Below are 16,265 nucleotides of genomic sequence, written 5' to 3' on the forward strand. Positions count from 1 at the left end.
ACATTCTTCGCGACCCCAAGACCCCACAACATGTTACCGTGCCAAATCTGAGTTATTGTCTTACAAGTTTTCACGTAAGTAGGTAGTACAAGTAAGGTAATTTGTCCATTTTACTACATAAACCACAGTATATTATACAACAAGGAAAACAAAATAAAGATAACCATAGATACAGTTTTAGAATATTAACTAATGGTTTTTTTAGAATTGTCTACTTATTTTTTTCTTGTTAATCTCTATAAATTGTAATACCTACATTATTGCTATGTAGGGCATTTATTGCAATTAATTAACTGTAAACATATAATATTAATTTCAAATAATATTAAGAATAATTTTTCAATTTCAACAACTAAACAATAAATATTATATGTGTAAGTAGTAAATTAGGAAATAGTGAACAATTTAAAATTATAAAATAGCTCTGAGTTATAAAAATGCATAATAAATAATAACACAAAAAATAATAAAAAAAATTGGTTTAATTTTAAGGTCAGCGTTAAGGTACATATAATATAATACTGTCCGTATTTGAATCGTAAAAGTTATTTTACACTTGAAAGTATAAAAATGAAACAACGTTTGCCGCTTTATATTTATAGATCAAAAGATCAAAGTATTTGATTTAAGAAAAGTTTTACTTTTATTACATAACATAAGTGTTTGCTATAAATTTGTTATGTATTTTGAATTTTTGTGTTAAAGCATATACGTATATCGGGGCACTCTGCAAGGCTACGCAAACATTTTTTTTTTTTTAAATCGACGAAATAATAATAATAATATGTCGACATTTTAATATTTTCTCGTCATAAAAATATAGAAAATATCTCCCGCCGAACCTTCATATCGGACAATTCATAGCTCATCTCAATCAGTCGTACGCGCGCATGAATCAAAGAAACTTTGAAATGCGCCAGATAGAGCCGCAAGCGTATGGCAGTCGAAGCTCGAGGGAGGCGCGTTGCTGGTCAAAATTCGCCAGTCGTGCCACGCGCTTGGAACGACTAACACGTCGCGCCGCCGTACACAACGATAGAGTTCACGTGATTTTTTACGAGTCATGTCGTAACATATTTTATGTTTATTTATGTTCCATTTCCGGCCCGACCGAGGATTGGTACGAAATTTGTCACGATTTTTTTTATTTTCGATTATTTCAACATGATTGTCGTTCAGACGTCCCGTGAAAATGAGATGATTAGACGAGTAAAAAAAACTCGAATTTGAGACGAAAATAAAAGCGAGATATTAATTTCACATTGATCGTGCAATATAAACGAACACACAGGTATGTTAGCTTTTAAATTCTAATATAGTTATATATGCGATGAATTATAACTACCTACCTATTAATGTTATTGTATTAATTATCGGTTGCTTATGAATTATTGAACCCGGACATGGGTATCATATTCACGTTGAAAGTGTGTTATTTGAATATAAAAACGTATATAATCATATCCGTACGAAAAAAATGTTTTTAATATATTACTTTTAATTTGTATAGTTTGTAAACAAAAAAACTAAATTAACATTTACATAAACATTTTTTTTTATGGTTTAAAAATTGTACGTTTGAAGCATTATTAAGTCTATTAATTAATTTATGATTAAATGACTTATTTAATAAACATTTCCATTGATTACGTCATCATATAACATGACGTACATATTGTAGGTAGGTGCATATTATTTTTTTATAATCTGCAAGCCTGCATCTATAGTTTATTGCTGGTTTGACATTTGAATATGGATCGTTTCTTATTGAATTTTTTTTAAATTGCATGTCTTATAATTTTATTATATTATAAGATGATTTTATGAAATGAGGAACTTGAACAATTTACTTATTTGATGATTTGAAAAAGTCACATACCCACTGAAGTTAACTGTTAAATAAAAAATATTAACTAAAATAAACATGGAAAAATAAGTTATGCAAATAATAATAAAGTATCTGTTTGGATATGTTCCATATAGGTACCTATAGCATGGTCATTTCTTCTTGTATATTATCATTATGTTATGCCTACTTTGTTGATCTTTGATGAAGTGAGAGCAAAACTGCGAAAGACATAACTTTTCAAAATCTACTTTGAATAATTAATAAAATTTGAAAAAAATGTATAGTTATAAGTTATAATATTTATGAGGAATTTAACTGTTTAAGTAATGTCCACCAAACCATAAAGTATGGTCTCTATGGTTTCAGTGCATGTACACTGTACATTTGTTCATACCTTTTAAATGTACTTGAATGAAATCAGTGAATAGTTCTTTATAAACATGAAATGTAATGAGTTAAGTCACCTATAAAGTTGAAAAATGTGCAATAAAAGTAATTAATGAGTAGAAAATAGAAAGAAATAAACACAATTTTTACAAAACTACAATAACTGTAACAAACCTAATGTAATTACAAAATTTCACTTTTTTAAAAAAAAAAAAAGAGTAACTTGTGTTAGTGTCTAGTTTTATCCTCAATGTAGCTTGGTAAAATTCAAATAATATATTCATTCTGATTTGTTTAATGTATTATTTTAGTGTAGATAATAATATATATAAATAAGTATAATATATAAGTATAATATAAGTATAATATACTTATTTATAGTTTAGATTTTAAATAACCTATTATATCATCACGTGTAAAAAATAATTTCGAGATTACTTTATATTTACAGTAGTTTGTTTGTAGTTTTACATTGGTATATGATGTTAAAAATAATAAATAAGAGAAAATATATTAAATTGACTCAGTTTGATAGATCAACATACAACTTTTTGAAATTCATCGAGTTTTAAGATCGTATTTTATATATTTTTTATTCATAACTTTTATTATAATTAATTGTTATCGATGTATTGTGGTTTAACATGAATCACTGAAATTTAGACGAGTACCTAAATGGATTATATTTACAGTAAAGTTGTACGTGTCCTTTTTTTACGAATATTAAACACATTTTTTTTCTATAAAATATCTTTATTTGCTCATATGGATTTGGCCTATGTTTAATTTGAAATAACTGTCATTAGTTTAATGCACCCGTTTTGTTTTCCAAGCAGTAATCATTGTTATTTAATTTATACTGTATAAATTAATTTCTGTTGAAGTTATTTTGTTATAAATCTCTAAGCAGAGTGCAAAAACTATTATTTAATATATATGCGGGTTTGTTGTTTATATGTTTCGTGAAACTTTTTTTGAAGCTGTTAAATGCACAAAGATCTTTTTTTTTACTTTCAGCATTTTTACTTCACATTTTATTTTACCATACACAAAAAAGTATTTTTGAATAATATTATTTGTTTTTGAGGAAATTGAAAGTTTTGGGGTTTGAATGTTTATTTAAAAAACTTTTTGTACCTATTTAATGATATAATATATTAAAGTAAATTAAATATTTGCAAGTTTGCGACCATAATCTAACCGTAAGTCTATAGGCAATTTTTTACAACTTCTCTTAATTAACTTTTCTAATATAATTTATTAAACACTAAACAACAATATAGTTTTTAATCACGTTTGGTGGCTTTGTTCATTTTGTATTTACTTTACAGTGTAATTGCGAATACTGAATAAACACACAAAAGCAATTATCGCATTTTAGCCTCGCGTTAATAAAAGTGAAACTTTTCATCATCAATTTATTTTTACGCAAATTACAATGATCGTCTAATCGGCCAAATGTTTAAGACACGTACCTACATACGCACACAATTTTTTCTTTTTTTTTGGCAAGAAATCGATACACCTAGTATACTTTCTGCAAAGATAACGCTTATATAATAACATATATAATTGATGTTGGTTCTTCTTTTGCTTCGTACCCTTTATTTTTCTAGACGCTTATTGTTCACTATCACATTGTGCCATTCACATAAAATCCCGAAGTTCATTGAACACGAGATACGTGTCGGAAGTACACATTAGGTATAGCGTCTAGATGGAGGATAAAATTATTTCGACCGTTATCATTAGTCGATTCTTAAAACAGTATATTATTCGGTAAATAGTGTCGTTAATTTTTATCTAAAACCAAACGGAATGGATTAGCGTTTTTATAATACAGCTGCAGCGTGTATAATATACAACGTGTCTTCTACGACGATGGGTTTTCACTGTCGTGGGTTTTCGTATTCAGCAATGACCTGCTATAACACCATTTATTTTTTCTACCGGGACGATTAAAAATATTACGCGATGCAATAGTACCTACTAAAATATATAGTCTTCAGATCAATTGACACTGTAAACACTGGCTAAATTAATGTTTTATCGCAAACGTGTAATTTGTTCGTATTTTTATATTCCATCGTACTATCATGATATCAGCTATATGCTGTGGTTGACGATAATTAATTTATTCCGTTTTTTTTCCACAATATTTTCGTTACTATTCTACGCACGTCGTTTTCGATTAAAATCTTTAGTGAAATATTTGTTTTGTTGTAATAGCTGCATTTTTTTTACACAGTGTGCTGTTAAACAAAATGTTTAAAATTTTAATGCGGTAGGTACGTCTTAATAGTCATAGATAACTGAATAGCGTTCACAGAGTACTTATAGCTAATATAGATTATTATACATATCGGCTTTTCGATGTGTTCTTAATCAAGAGAGCAGGTATGTTGTTTTTTCCTATTATTTATCTGTAGTCTGAACATGTTTTAAACATTGAGCCTATATATATATGTTTACAAGCAAGTAGACGTGTGTACAATTCCCAAAAATGTAATCAAGCTAACAAATGTTATTATCTAGTGCTTAGGAAAGGTAGTTTTGATTAGTCTATAGTGGCATGAGTACCTACAATAATTACACAACGACTAAAGACGATTTCCAATGATTTATATCCTGTGAAAACGCATTCAACTATTCATCTTCATCTTATTTAATTTTGTTTAGACGATTATTTTAAAATATGGTAGCCGGTAGGTGTGTACAATGTCTGGTTGTATACATTTATTCGGATTTATAACTATTTCATATTATCACATGTGCGTAGGTCAAGTCTATACATGCTGTAATATAATATTTCGTACTGAAATTGGACTTTTTCCTTAAACTTCTTGCAACATAATAATACAATTCATTGCAAAAAGGAAGTGATCGAATTGTGAGTTTGTTTTTATTAGTTGGTATCAAGAGTTCATAAGTCATCGTGCCGTGTTTCATCTATAAAAGGCTTTAAATTCATTGTTGAATATAATAATAATAAATACAATGGGATTAATACTTAAGGAATATTATAAGGATGCAATACGACGATATATACTTGGACTTTATAATTTAACACAGAGGGGTAATTATGTATCCGTTAACAGACTTGTATTGAAACTAGATTAAAAAAAAAATTTTAAAAATAAAGCTACACAACATATAACAAAACATATTAATATTTAACGTGAAATGCCGTCAATCTCAGTTCATAATGTTTACAGAAGTAGATGATGACGTATTGAAATATATTTTGAAATATAATCAGATAATATTATTTGAAACGTTATGCAATTAAATGTCAACTGAAATTTACTATTAACATAGATGCACTTTTTAAAGTACAACATTATCGGTATATATATGTAGTAAAATATGTTTATGACCTGAAAAGATTACTGAAATACTTCTAAAAACAAGAATAAATGATGAAAGGTATAATACAATATACATTTTATGCTTGTATAAATATTAATTGCCATTCATTGTACATTTCGGGAGGAATAAATGAGACGGACTCAAGAAAACAAAAAATATTCATCGATAATTACACATTATATATAACTACGTGTGATTGTATATATTATGTATACAAATTGAGCTTTTATACTGCTGTTGACTTATTATGCTTATGAGGCGTTATCATGAAATTAAGATCAAAAGTTTTATTGGCAAACGCTGGAATAATATTAAGCTTTTAATACTTTTATGGTAAAAACTTCTTCAAGCGTTTTCAAATCTAAAGTGATTTTTTTAAAAACTATTAATGAAAAATAATTACTGTCGATTTTGTGGTAGGTACCTATTATATTTTTTTACGGTATAGTTGGAGTTGTATACTTGGTATAGCTTTCACTACTTGAAAAAAATACATATATTTTGGACCATTCATTGCATTGAATTAAAATATATTTAAATGTATTATGATTTAATAAATTAAAATATTGATAAATACTATTTAACTGCATTATAATTAAAATTATACAGGTTAGTCAAAATGTACTGATCAAGCTTTTTTTGTTTCATTATAATATTTTAAACATATTTGAATATAAATTTGAATAGGTATATTTTAATATTTTCGGTTCCATGATTTAAAACTATAGCAAAGAACTAAGATTAAATAATATGAGTTTGAGTTATAATTAAATTAGGTTTATATACGAAGTTTAACTTTTATTTAATCGTTAATAATATCCATATTCATTTTATACAGAACTAAATGAATATTTGTATAGTTTAAATATTCAAGTTAAGAGGGCAAACCAGTATACATTTATCTCGGTCTTGCAAACGTGCAATATTGTTAAAACCTCTTTCCGTATTTCACTCATTGTAATTACATTGTCAAATAATAGTATTAGAACCGATTACAACAATTATAAATTATAATGAATAATATTATCACACATATGATATCATATGTTATCAGAAGATTTTTTAATATTCTGATTCTTAAGAGCTATTAATACTCAGAAATAACTAAATAAATGAAAATAATCAAATAGGCACTAACAACTTTCTTAATTTTTTTTTGTCACAAGATACAGTTAATATAATATTTTATAATTATTATAATAGGTAATGATACTTTAATCATTTCAATTATGTTGAATGTTTATTAAAATGAAATGTTAAATGAGTGAAATACGGTAAGAAGTTTATCACTTAATTCTACGTGTTAAACTTTATGATATTATCGTGTGTAATTTATGAAATTGTACATTTAAATAGTAAATACAATATCAAAAAGCCAAAATAATTCTATTATAATGGTGCATACTATTTTTAAATGTTCGATTAAAACATATTCCTTATCGTTAAAATAGAAGTTTCAATTTTAGTGATTGTTGGCACTCTTTTCCGAAGATGTGATTACGTAGATAAATAACTAAATAAGAACAACACCTTTAAACAAACTAATGTAAAGTTTGATAAAATCTAAACATTTTCATTTTGTCGATGAATATGGAGCACTGGTAATCGAATTACGTCTCTCCCGAGGGCCATTCATTTCAAAAGTATCCCACAAACTTAATACTACTACCATTGGATAAGTTCCCATTTTTTATTCGTATCAGTATATTTATGGAATATCATAGAAAGTTCTTTATTTTCAAACACTCTGAAAACTAGGCAATTGCTGCAAATAAAAATTTTAATTGATTTAAAAAGTTTTAAAAACTATTGGTGGAGTAATATCCGTTGTAAGTAGAATTAAATAAAATAAAAAAGTCGAGGATACGTATTTTTTTGTAAGTAAACCGAGTCCGCCTATTCGCCTTCTTTGCCAATTCAAGAGCAATTTATAACTATAATATATTGTGCATGAACTATAAAGATATAAAGACTCCTCTGCCTCGCTTTTCCACTACCATATAATTTAAATGCAAGACTCGGCGATTGTTAAAATATGAGATATAAACATTTTCTGAATTATAATTGTAAAATAAAGAAGGGATTTCCGCTGAAAACCAGTGGGTTATTATTTTAAAACAGGATGATCATTTTAAGGTTCTTGAATACATTATATAATTATTTTTGTATTAACAAAATATTTAAATTTGAATACACTGTCACATGAGTACCGAAGATTAATCAGAGGCTTATTTAATTTAAAAAAAAAATGTGTGTTTTGACGTAATGAGAGTTTTACGATTAAAAAAACCTTTCTATTTATACTTCGGTAGAATAATAACATCATACAAAATTGCAGACATAATAAACTTGTTCCGATTGCATTGAGTTCAAATTATTTGTATGAACAAATTTGAAACTATAGTAAATTAATGGTTTAGTTTTGAATTCATATATATAGTCTTGTATGTATACACCCTAAAAAATACAAAAAAATAACAGTTTATTGTATTATTTACGGATTTCGGGTTTCTTGTACAATGTTTAAATCCACAAAATAGATATTATAATATAGAAGGACAAGTGAATGGAAATCGGAATGTTTGTGTAGAATCGCTCCATCGTTTTTTTTTTTATAACAAAAACATTTATTTTTAATATTCCATCATGAATAATTTATATCTCTGAACTTGCAAGTATTTTTCTACACACATTATGACGTACAGTACAATTATTAATGCATTTCAATAAACAAGCTCACATAATATTGTTAGTATACCTACCTACCCGGGTTGGTACCTAAGAAAAATTTGTTTTGTGTAGGAGTTTACATTAGACATCTAGGTATATCAGATACAATACTACAAAAGTACAGTATAAATTCTCATCGATATTTGAGATCAGGATAATGTATTAATTATAATTATCGCAAATACAAATCATTAAAGTTGGTATACCTACCGTTTCGTTAATGGATATTGCAACTGGAGTGAAATAATTTAAAAGAAAACGAATTATTTTTGATTGAGAATAATAATAAAAGTATAAATAGGTACCTACATTGTACACATAGGTCATACTTTATTGTAATAATTTATTCTTTAGTTGTGGTTATTGTAACGCAATACGTTTAATAATGTAATAATAATGTAGTAATAAGAAGGTATACCCAAACTTATAATACAACCACAATCGTAGTGATATTTTCATGTGTTGTTTAAAAACATTATTATCAACTACAATTTATTTTCAAATTGTTGTTCTTTTTTATTTGATCGAATATGCAATTTAAATGTATTTTATCCTCCACTATTACTACTAACTCGAAAGTTAATGACACTATGTATTGTCTAATGTATAGGTTATAGACTACTGTCTTGGATACAAAAGTATTCAAGCACATTTTAAATTATCTTCGTTATTACATAATTAATTATCAGTCATTCTATGGACGGATGATATGTGTTTTTTTTTATTGTTTTGTATATTTTTGAGTATCCCAGACAGCATTTTGTAATGATAATACTTAACGTTATCTTAATATTTTTGACACCAAATTGCTGTCTGGGAGGTAATAAAATCTACTTAAATCTCCAAGATTATCATCCACCATGCATATTATATTGAAATACATATTGCATATATTTTATCCATTATTTACTATATTAGTGGTCCCCAAACCTGTTTTCCATCGTATCACACTATTAGTTATTATAAGTCGCGACACACTTTGGATAAACATTTTCTATTTGCCAAAAATAAGGACTTTAGGAGCGGAAAAAGTTCAAGTTGTCGTCACGGTACACCTTTCAAAATTCACGCATACCCTTTGGGAAACACTGAACTATAATATTATAATAGTCGACGACTTATGTTTTGGTTCTAAGCTATTCATATCTTAGATAAAAATGTGAATGAAATAAGGATGGATATATTAAAAGTCAGGAGAATAAATTAATCATGTTTGGTCAAAAAAAAAAAAAAATGTAATTAATTTCATTTTGGTTTAATAGTAATTAGTAAATACTTAGTTATAATTTAATTTGCTTATAAAATATATATCATGTATATAATTGTTTACAGAAAGAAATTTAAATTTAGAAACTGATAAAACTATTGTCTTAAAACAATATATTTACATAATATATAAAATATTTTGAGAATAATTTATGAATTAATCAATTCTTCATCATTGGTTGTAAGGGGACTTCGAAAGAGATTTTTTTTATAATATTTTTACAACTATTTACATAAGATAAAGACAAAAGAAAATATCATATGGCTTTTCAATATTTATAGAAGCAAAAATCGATTAATGTTGTTTGTTAAAGTCAATAAGATATTTTTTCTTTACTTTGAAATGTGCTTGAAATAATAACCAATCATTTTTTCCATCTGTAAAAAAAGGTAAACAAAACGATCAGGATATTTTAATTACATAAGCTATTGAATATCGCGTGAAGGAATATGTAATTAATAATTTAATAAATATTAATGTATATGTATATATTATATTTTATGTATTATATTGTTCTAATTGGACAAGGTTAATCAATTATAATAAAATAAACAAATCGGTAACGTGAAATCTATTATTAATTTAACCAACAAACTTCTCATTTTGTGAGTTACATACTTGCATTATCTATTATTAATTACACTAATATATAATTAATATACATTAATATATATTACAATGTCGGAATTAAACCAATTTTAACTGTTATAAGATTATGGTCTGAGCGTTAATACTTTAATTCGATGATCGTTCTTCTTTTTTTTTATGATGCATAATTTAGTTTAATTTTGAAGATTCGAACCCGACAACAGACGCTTGGCTGTCGAATCTCAAAACACTGAAAAATGGTTAATTTTTTTGTCCGTATTCCATTCGATGAAACTATTAATCTCCTTCAACTATTGTTAGTAAGACGCTGCATCGATGAATAGCAAATCGTATGGGTATTCACCGAATCGTATTGTCCATTAGACAGATAGAATAAGTGTAAACCGTATGGCATCTTATAATTCATTTTTATTGTCCAAATATATGTGGCGTGTTCAGTGTTCATATAAAAGTTTTATGCGAAATCGTATTGCTAATAATAGGTAACATATTGGTATAATGGATATAATATCTAGGTAATTATATTGTTTGATTATGTATTTTTAGTATGTATTTAAAAAAAAAAATGAAAATTGTCTGCATGTCACACATTTAATGCTTTGGAATTATTCAAAAAAAATGTAAAATGTGTAGCTTTTTCTTTTTTCTTATAAAGTACATTATAGTGGATAAAGATAAAACATTGGTGGCATGTTTTCTCCGGTGTAGTTGATATAGCTTCAATAAAATCTTGAAAACAAGGCTTATTATTTGGACACGTACCTACCTACATGTGTTTGTGGCACGATGAGAAAAATAATTTATACGATTTCGTACGTAGGGTAAGTAATAAAAAACGTTTTGTTCGAATAGAATAACGGAACATAATTTAATAATATGAAGAGCAGAACAGTGTAAACTATTTTTGAATCTTAGTGATATGCGAATAATACACTTTTTTTTTTATTTACCCTCGGCAACATAGTCTATTTGGCGCACAATAAACCTATGAATTTACATTTACAATTTTAGCATTAGGTACATTAAATAAATTGTGTACTTTTCATTAGGTTTTTAGATTTTGAATTGTAGTATGCCTTTAATATTGTATAATCATACAAACAGTAATTAGTATCTTAACAAAATCAAATACACTTTTTACGATATTTTTTGTGTCAACATTTTGCAAATGAATAAATGTTTTTATTTCTGTACTGATCTGTATTTGTGTATATTATATATTATTTTTTGTGTTTCAAATGGTTTATGTCAAATTTAAACACCACAATTAGAAGGTATTTTGTTTTTTGCTTGTTGCACGAGGCTAGTATATTTTTGTTTTTGTCAGCCCTTTCTCAATAGGGAGGACATATTTTTTTTGTTACCTACTAGTGGTTTAGAAATTGTGATAATTGAATAGTATAGTTGGGACAATAGTGATAATGGAACTGACAGAGTTACGTTTTATGTAAAATTAATTTAAATTGTGCTTGTAATAGAAATGACAAGCAACTGCGAATTGCTTTGTGTCATATAAAACCCACAAGTGTGGCTCAAAATATTTTTTTTCACTCAAATGTTAAACAATAAAATCACGTTGTACCTATAGACTTTTTAAGAGTTACAAGTATATCTTGCACATTTTCGATAAAACTTCACCAGTGGCTTATAGAATTTTAGATTCGTAAACAATATAAGTAAGGTAGCTATATCCATCTATATTGATCTCGTTAAACACATAGTTCACGAATTACATAAAATATATTATCGTATCATCGTTTGGGCTGGTTCAGACCATTCAAATGGTACCTATATAACCTAGCTAAGGACATATTAACGATCGCATCTCCTCAGTTGAATAATCCGATTGAAAATGGTAGAATTATATAGTTTGAAAAAAAAACCCGATTAAGCGTGAATAAAACGTTATTGCATTACCTGCGCTCCATGTATAAATATCATGACTTTTTTTTTCTTCGGTGGTGCTGTTCGCGTTTAATCGAGACTAACTTTCGGCCGAGCAACAAAATGCGTTTGGCAGATGGCCAAAACGAACGCCACGCAGGATTTAAAACAATAAGTAGTTACCTATGTCATCGGAAGGAACGGAGAGGAGAATCTTCCCATGTTATCTCTGCTTTCGCTGGCTGGTGTGCCATACGCATTATAGCTGCAGTTAAATAAAAAGAACGAGCGATTAACGACCAAAGTATACCTTTGTATCGCTTTACTAGACCATATAAATAATTTGCTAGACGACGATTTAAGTAATATTGTAAAGAACACTTATGAAATGCATTTTGAAAAAGTATTTAGATATTATTGTTGAATGAAAAAGTAAAATATGTATTTTAAGTATTAAATTGTCCAACAAGTGTTTAAATACAACAGTACACAAATAGGTACATATTAAAAATATATCGAAAATACTTTTTAAATATTTACTTGTTTACTAGAGTTGCTCATAAAGACCAAATTTCTATGAATGTTTTTTTTTTTTTTTGGTATATCAAACCAATATAATTAATATGATGATTAGGCATTATTTTCCAACTCATTCGTACAGAGATGCGAGTCTTAGACCGCGTAAAGGTGTTACATCACAATGATGCTCATTCTTACGGCGATAGATATTCACATGCTAGACGTCCTGCGTCTATTCAGTTTCACAAATGTTTCGTGAAAGAAAAAAATCATTATATCGGGTCATAGGTATCATATGATCATGCGATGTAGACATTAGACAAAAAGTATAAATGAAGAAAGTTTAACAATTTATTTATGATTTATAAGAACTAAATAATATTGCTAAAAGGGTTTTACTATTTCTTATAATATATAATATTATGTGTTGGGTAGGTACCTACGTATCTATGTCGTAGTGTTTTAAAACAGTTTTTTTAAAGTTTTTTTTTATGTTTGTCGTCAAAACATTTTTTTTTACTTTTGCATTATTATAATAACTTCTCACGGGATAATGTTGGTTTGAAAAACGCATATTTTTATTGCATAAACAAAAATAACGGTACCTTTATATGCGCGCGTTACTTTACGACTGTTATTAATATTGTTAACAATATTATTGTCAACCAATGGGGGTCCTATACTGCTGTAATTAATTTCACATATTTTTGTCATGCGTTGGGACATCAACAAGTTGCAATCCCGACCAGCGCCAAGTATTATAATATCAACAAATTATCGTTATAGTGCAGACTGCAGCAGATTCAATGGGCGAGTACCCACATAGGAGTGAAAAACCGACAGAAGAATCGTCGAACAAAACATGTATTGTTCATAATGATTGTATAAAAGGAATGGCGCGTATGTCTATTATACTTTAGTGTGTTCTACATAATACATAATATGATATAATGCTCGTTAAAACCATTGGAAGGTTGCGACGAAATACAAAAATAAAAGATATCCGCGCAGACTACATGCTCGACGTATATATTATACCTAGGTATATCACACTGTATAGTTATACTTTCTGCGGGTAACATTAAACCGGGTATAGTACGCTGCGCGCGTGTAACATATTTCGTTGAGTACCTACGCCGGTTAAAGTTATTCCATTATGGTTTGCGTTATCGCGACATAATAATATAATATAATAATTCGATGAGAAAAACTTGGACAATATAATATTATTGTTCTATACGTTATACGAGCAGCCGACGACTACGGTGTTAAACATAATATCGTCTTTGAAAAATCCAGACGGCGGTGGCGCACAAAAGACAAGCAGTCTATACCGGCTGCAGTCTGTAATAGTGTGTGATGGGCATACCGTCCAAAGAACATATTATTACTATATCCTCGTGCAGTACACTTTTATGTAACGAGATTTACCTGTGTCCACAAAGCAAAGAAATATAATATAATATTGTATGTTTGGTCGGCTGCAGAATTTCGCTCGATTATTATTCTTCTCGTCCTTTTATTTAGACAATAGGTAGACGTTTTGCAGAATATTCGAGAGCGTGTGTTTTGATACGATTCCGTGAATGGTAAATCGTTGATGTCATCACACGATTAAAACAGACATTTTTGCAGAATCAGACGATTTTTAGTAGATTAATTACTGTCGCGTTCTATAGTATATAGCCTATATCTTAGTAGTGCATTGTGCATGGGTAATTAACTGCAGGTCTCAAGCTTAAGTACGGTTTATTTTGTGATTTATTTTGAGCAAAAACAAAATGCTTTTGGGTCCAATATAGATATCATAAAATGAGTTAAGTGAATGCCATTGCAATTATACATTTTTTTTCTAGTATAAGAAATCAATGCTGAACACCAATCAAAATGCAAGTATAATATTATTATTTTGTAATTTTTTTCTTTGTTACTCGATTATATTACTCGATAATGTTGCTCGATTATTATAATTATCCTTTTATTTAGACAATAGGTAGACGTTTTGCAGAATATTCGAGAGCGTGTGTTTTGATACGATTCCATGAATGGTAACTCGTTGATGTCACTACACGATTATAATAGACATTTTGTAGAATCAGACGTTTTTCAATAGATTAATTGTTGTTGCGTTTTATATTATATGGCTTATACCTAAGTAGTGCATTGTACATAGGTAATTAACTTCAGATTTAAAGCTTAAGTATGGTTGATTATTATGTGTTCTTATTGAGCGATTTATTTTGAGCGAAAACAAAACAGTTTTGGGTCCAATGTAGATACCATAAAATGAGTTATGTGAATACCATGGCCATTTTAAATTTCAGCAATCAAAATGCAAGTTTAATATTATTATTTTGTATTTTTTTTTCTTTTTGATATAATATTATGTAAGCACATAAAGTTAAATTATTACAGGAGACAATTGAGCCATACAGACGGTTGCGTAGGTATCCTAGATACATAAATATTCAAATGGTTTTGGTAATTTAACATTTTTTGGGGACATTATTTTGATTAAAAGATAACGTTGTTATTTTTGTAATTTATGACATATTTACCGTGTAATTTATTTATAGTCGTAAGTAATTCTTATTTGAACATAATTTAAGTTCATATCACTCATATTACAATGTCTACTTTCTTATGTTGAAACACATATATGTATAAGGTCTAAAGATGGTTCATATAATCGCGTATTTGGTGAAAAGTGCGTATTCTTGTTTTATGGTTGTTTTATTTATGAATAGTAGCAGTGAAAACATGTTGAAAAACCTATTATACTACCAAAATGTGCAAAAGACTCATGCCGTACGAAGTTCGTTATTCAATAAATACATAAAATTGATCAACTATAAATTATCGAATTTAAAATTAAAATAATTTTTATTTATTTTAGTAAATTCATATAGTTGTTACAATAATAAAAATAATATTTTATAAATCAATGTCAAACGTTAAAATATATAGGGTGGTTCGCTAAGTATACTCTCTCCATTATTTTCCTTCAATAATTTATTTATTCAAATTCGGATTCTTGAAACTTTTAATTTTAGTTAAACACCATAATTTGTTAAAATTCTTGAAATGTTTGTACAACTGAAATAGTGTCTTCTGGTTATACAAAATTCTGTTGTTTAAATGAGAACGCTCGTTTCTTAACTGTAAATTATTTAGATAATTTTTTTAAAAATATTGACGTACCTACCTAATCAAAAATTCTAACTAGTAGTTTTTCAGTTATAAAAATGTTCATACTAAGGATATCCATAAAAATGGTTTACAAATATTATGTAAAATAAATGTAATATTAGATCTGCTATTTATAATACTTGGGATATTTTAAAAATATGATATTAAAATTTAAAGTTAATCAGAAATTCTCTAAATCAGATTTCGAATAATATTAGATGAGCATGCTTGGTGAATCACTCTGTATACATTTTCTCTCGGACCGTTTGTCAACTGTAAAAATTGTGAGCACTCTGGTTTGTGCTCGGAAAAGGGAAGAGTTACGTATGCTTTTTTTCTTTATAGTTTGATGATTTTATTGATAAAATATAATGATTATTATTTTTTACATAACAATTTAAAAGTTAAAACTTGTATAAACTCTTCATCAATGCAATACATTACCTCATTTCCTTATTACTT

At 27.6% G+C, this 16,265-nt stretch overlaps 1 protein-coding gene across 2 annotated transcripts in view; it reads left to right on the forward strand.

The window, feature by feature from the left end:
- Positions 1-955: 955 nt before the first annotated feature.
- LOC111036026 (lutropin-choriogonadotropic hormone receptor-like) overlaps positions 956-16,265 on the forward strand; it is a 129,723-nt gene continuing 114,413 nt past the window's right edge. For both annotated transcript variants that reach the window (XM_022317906.1, XM_022317907.1), the window contains exon 1: positions 956-1,291. The gene's annotated coding sequence lies outside the window, so the exon portion shown is untranslated. The remainder of the gene's footprint in view (positions 1,292-16,265) is intronic.

This window comes from Myzus persicae, unplaced genomic scaffold, assembly GCF_001856785.1.
Source record: "Myzus persicae strain clone G006 unplaced genomic scaffold, MPER_G0061.0, whole genome shotgun sequence".
In the NCBI taxonomy this organism is placed as follows: Eukaryota; Metazoa; Arthropoda; class Insecta; order Hemiptera; family Aphididae; genus Myzus; species Myzus persicae.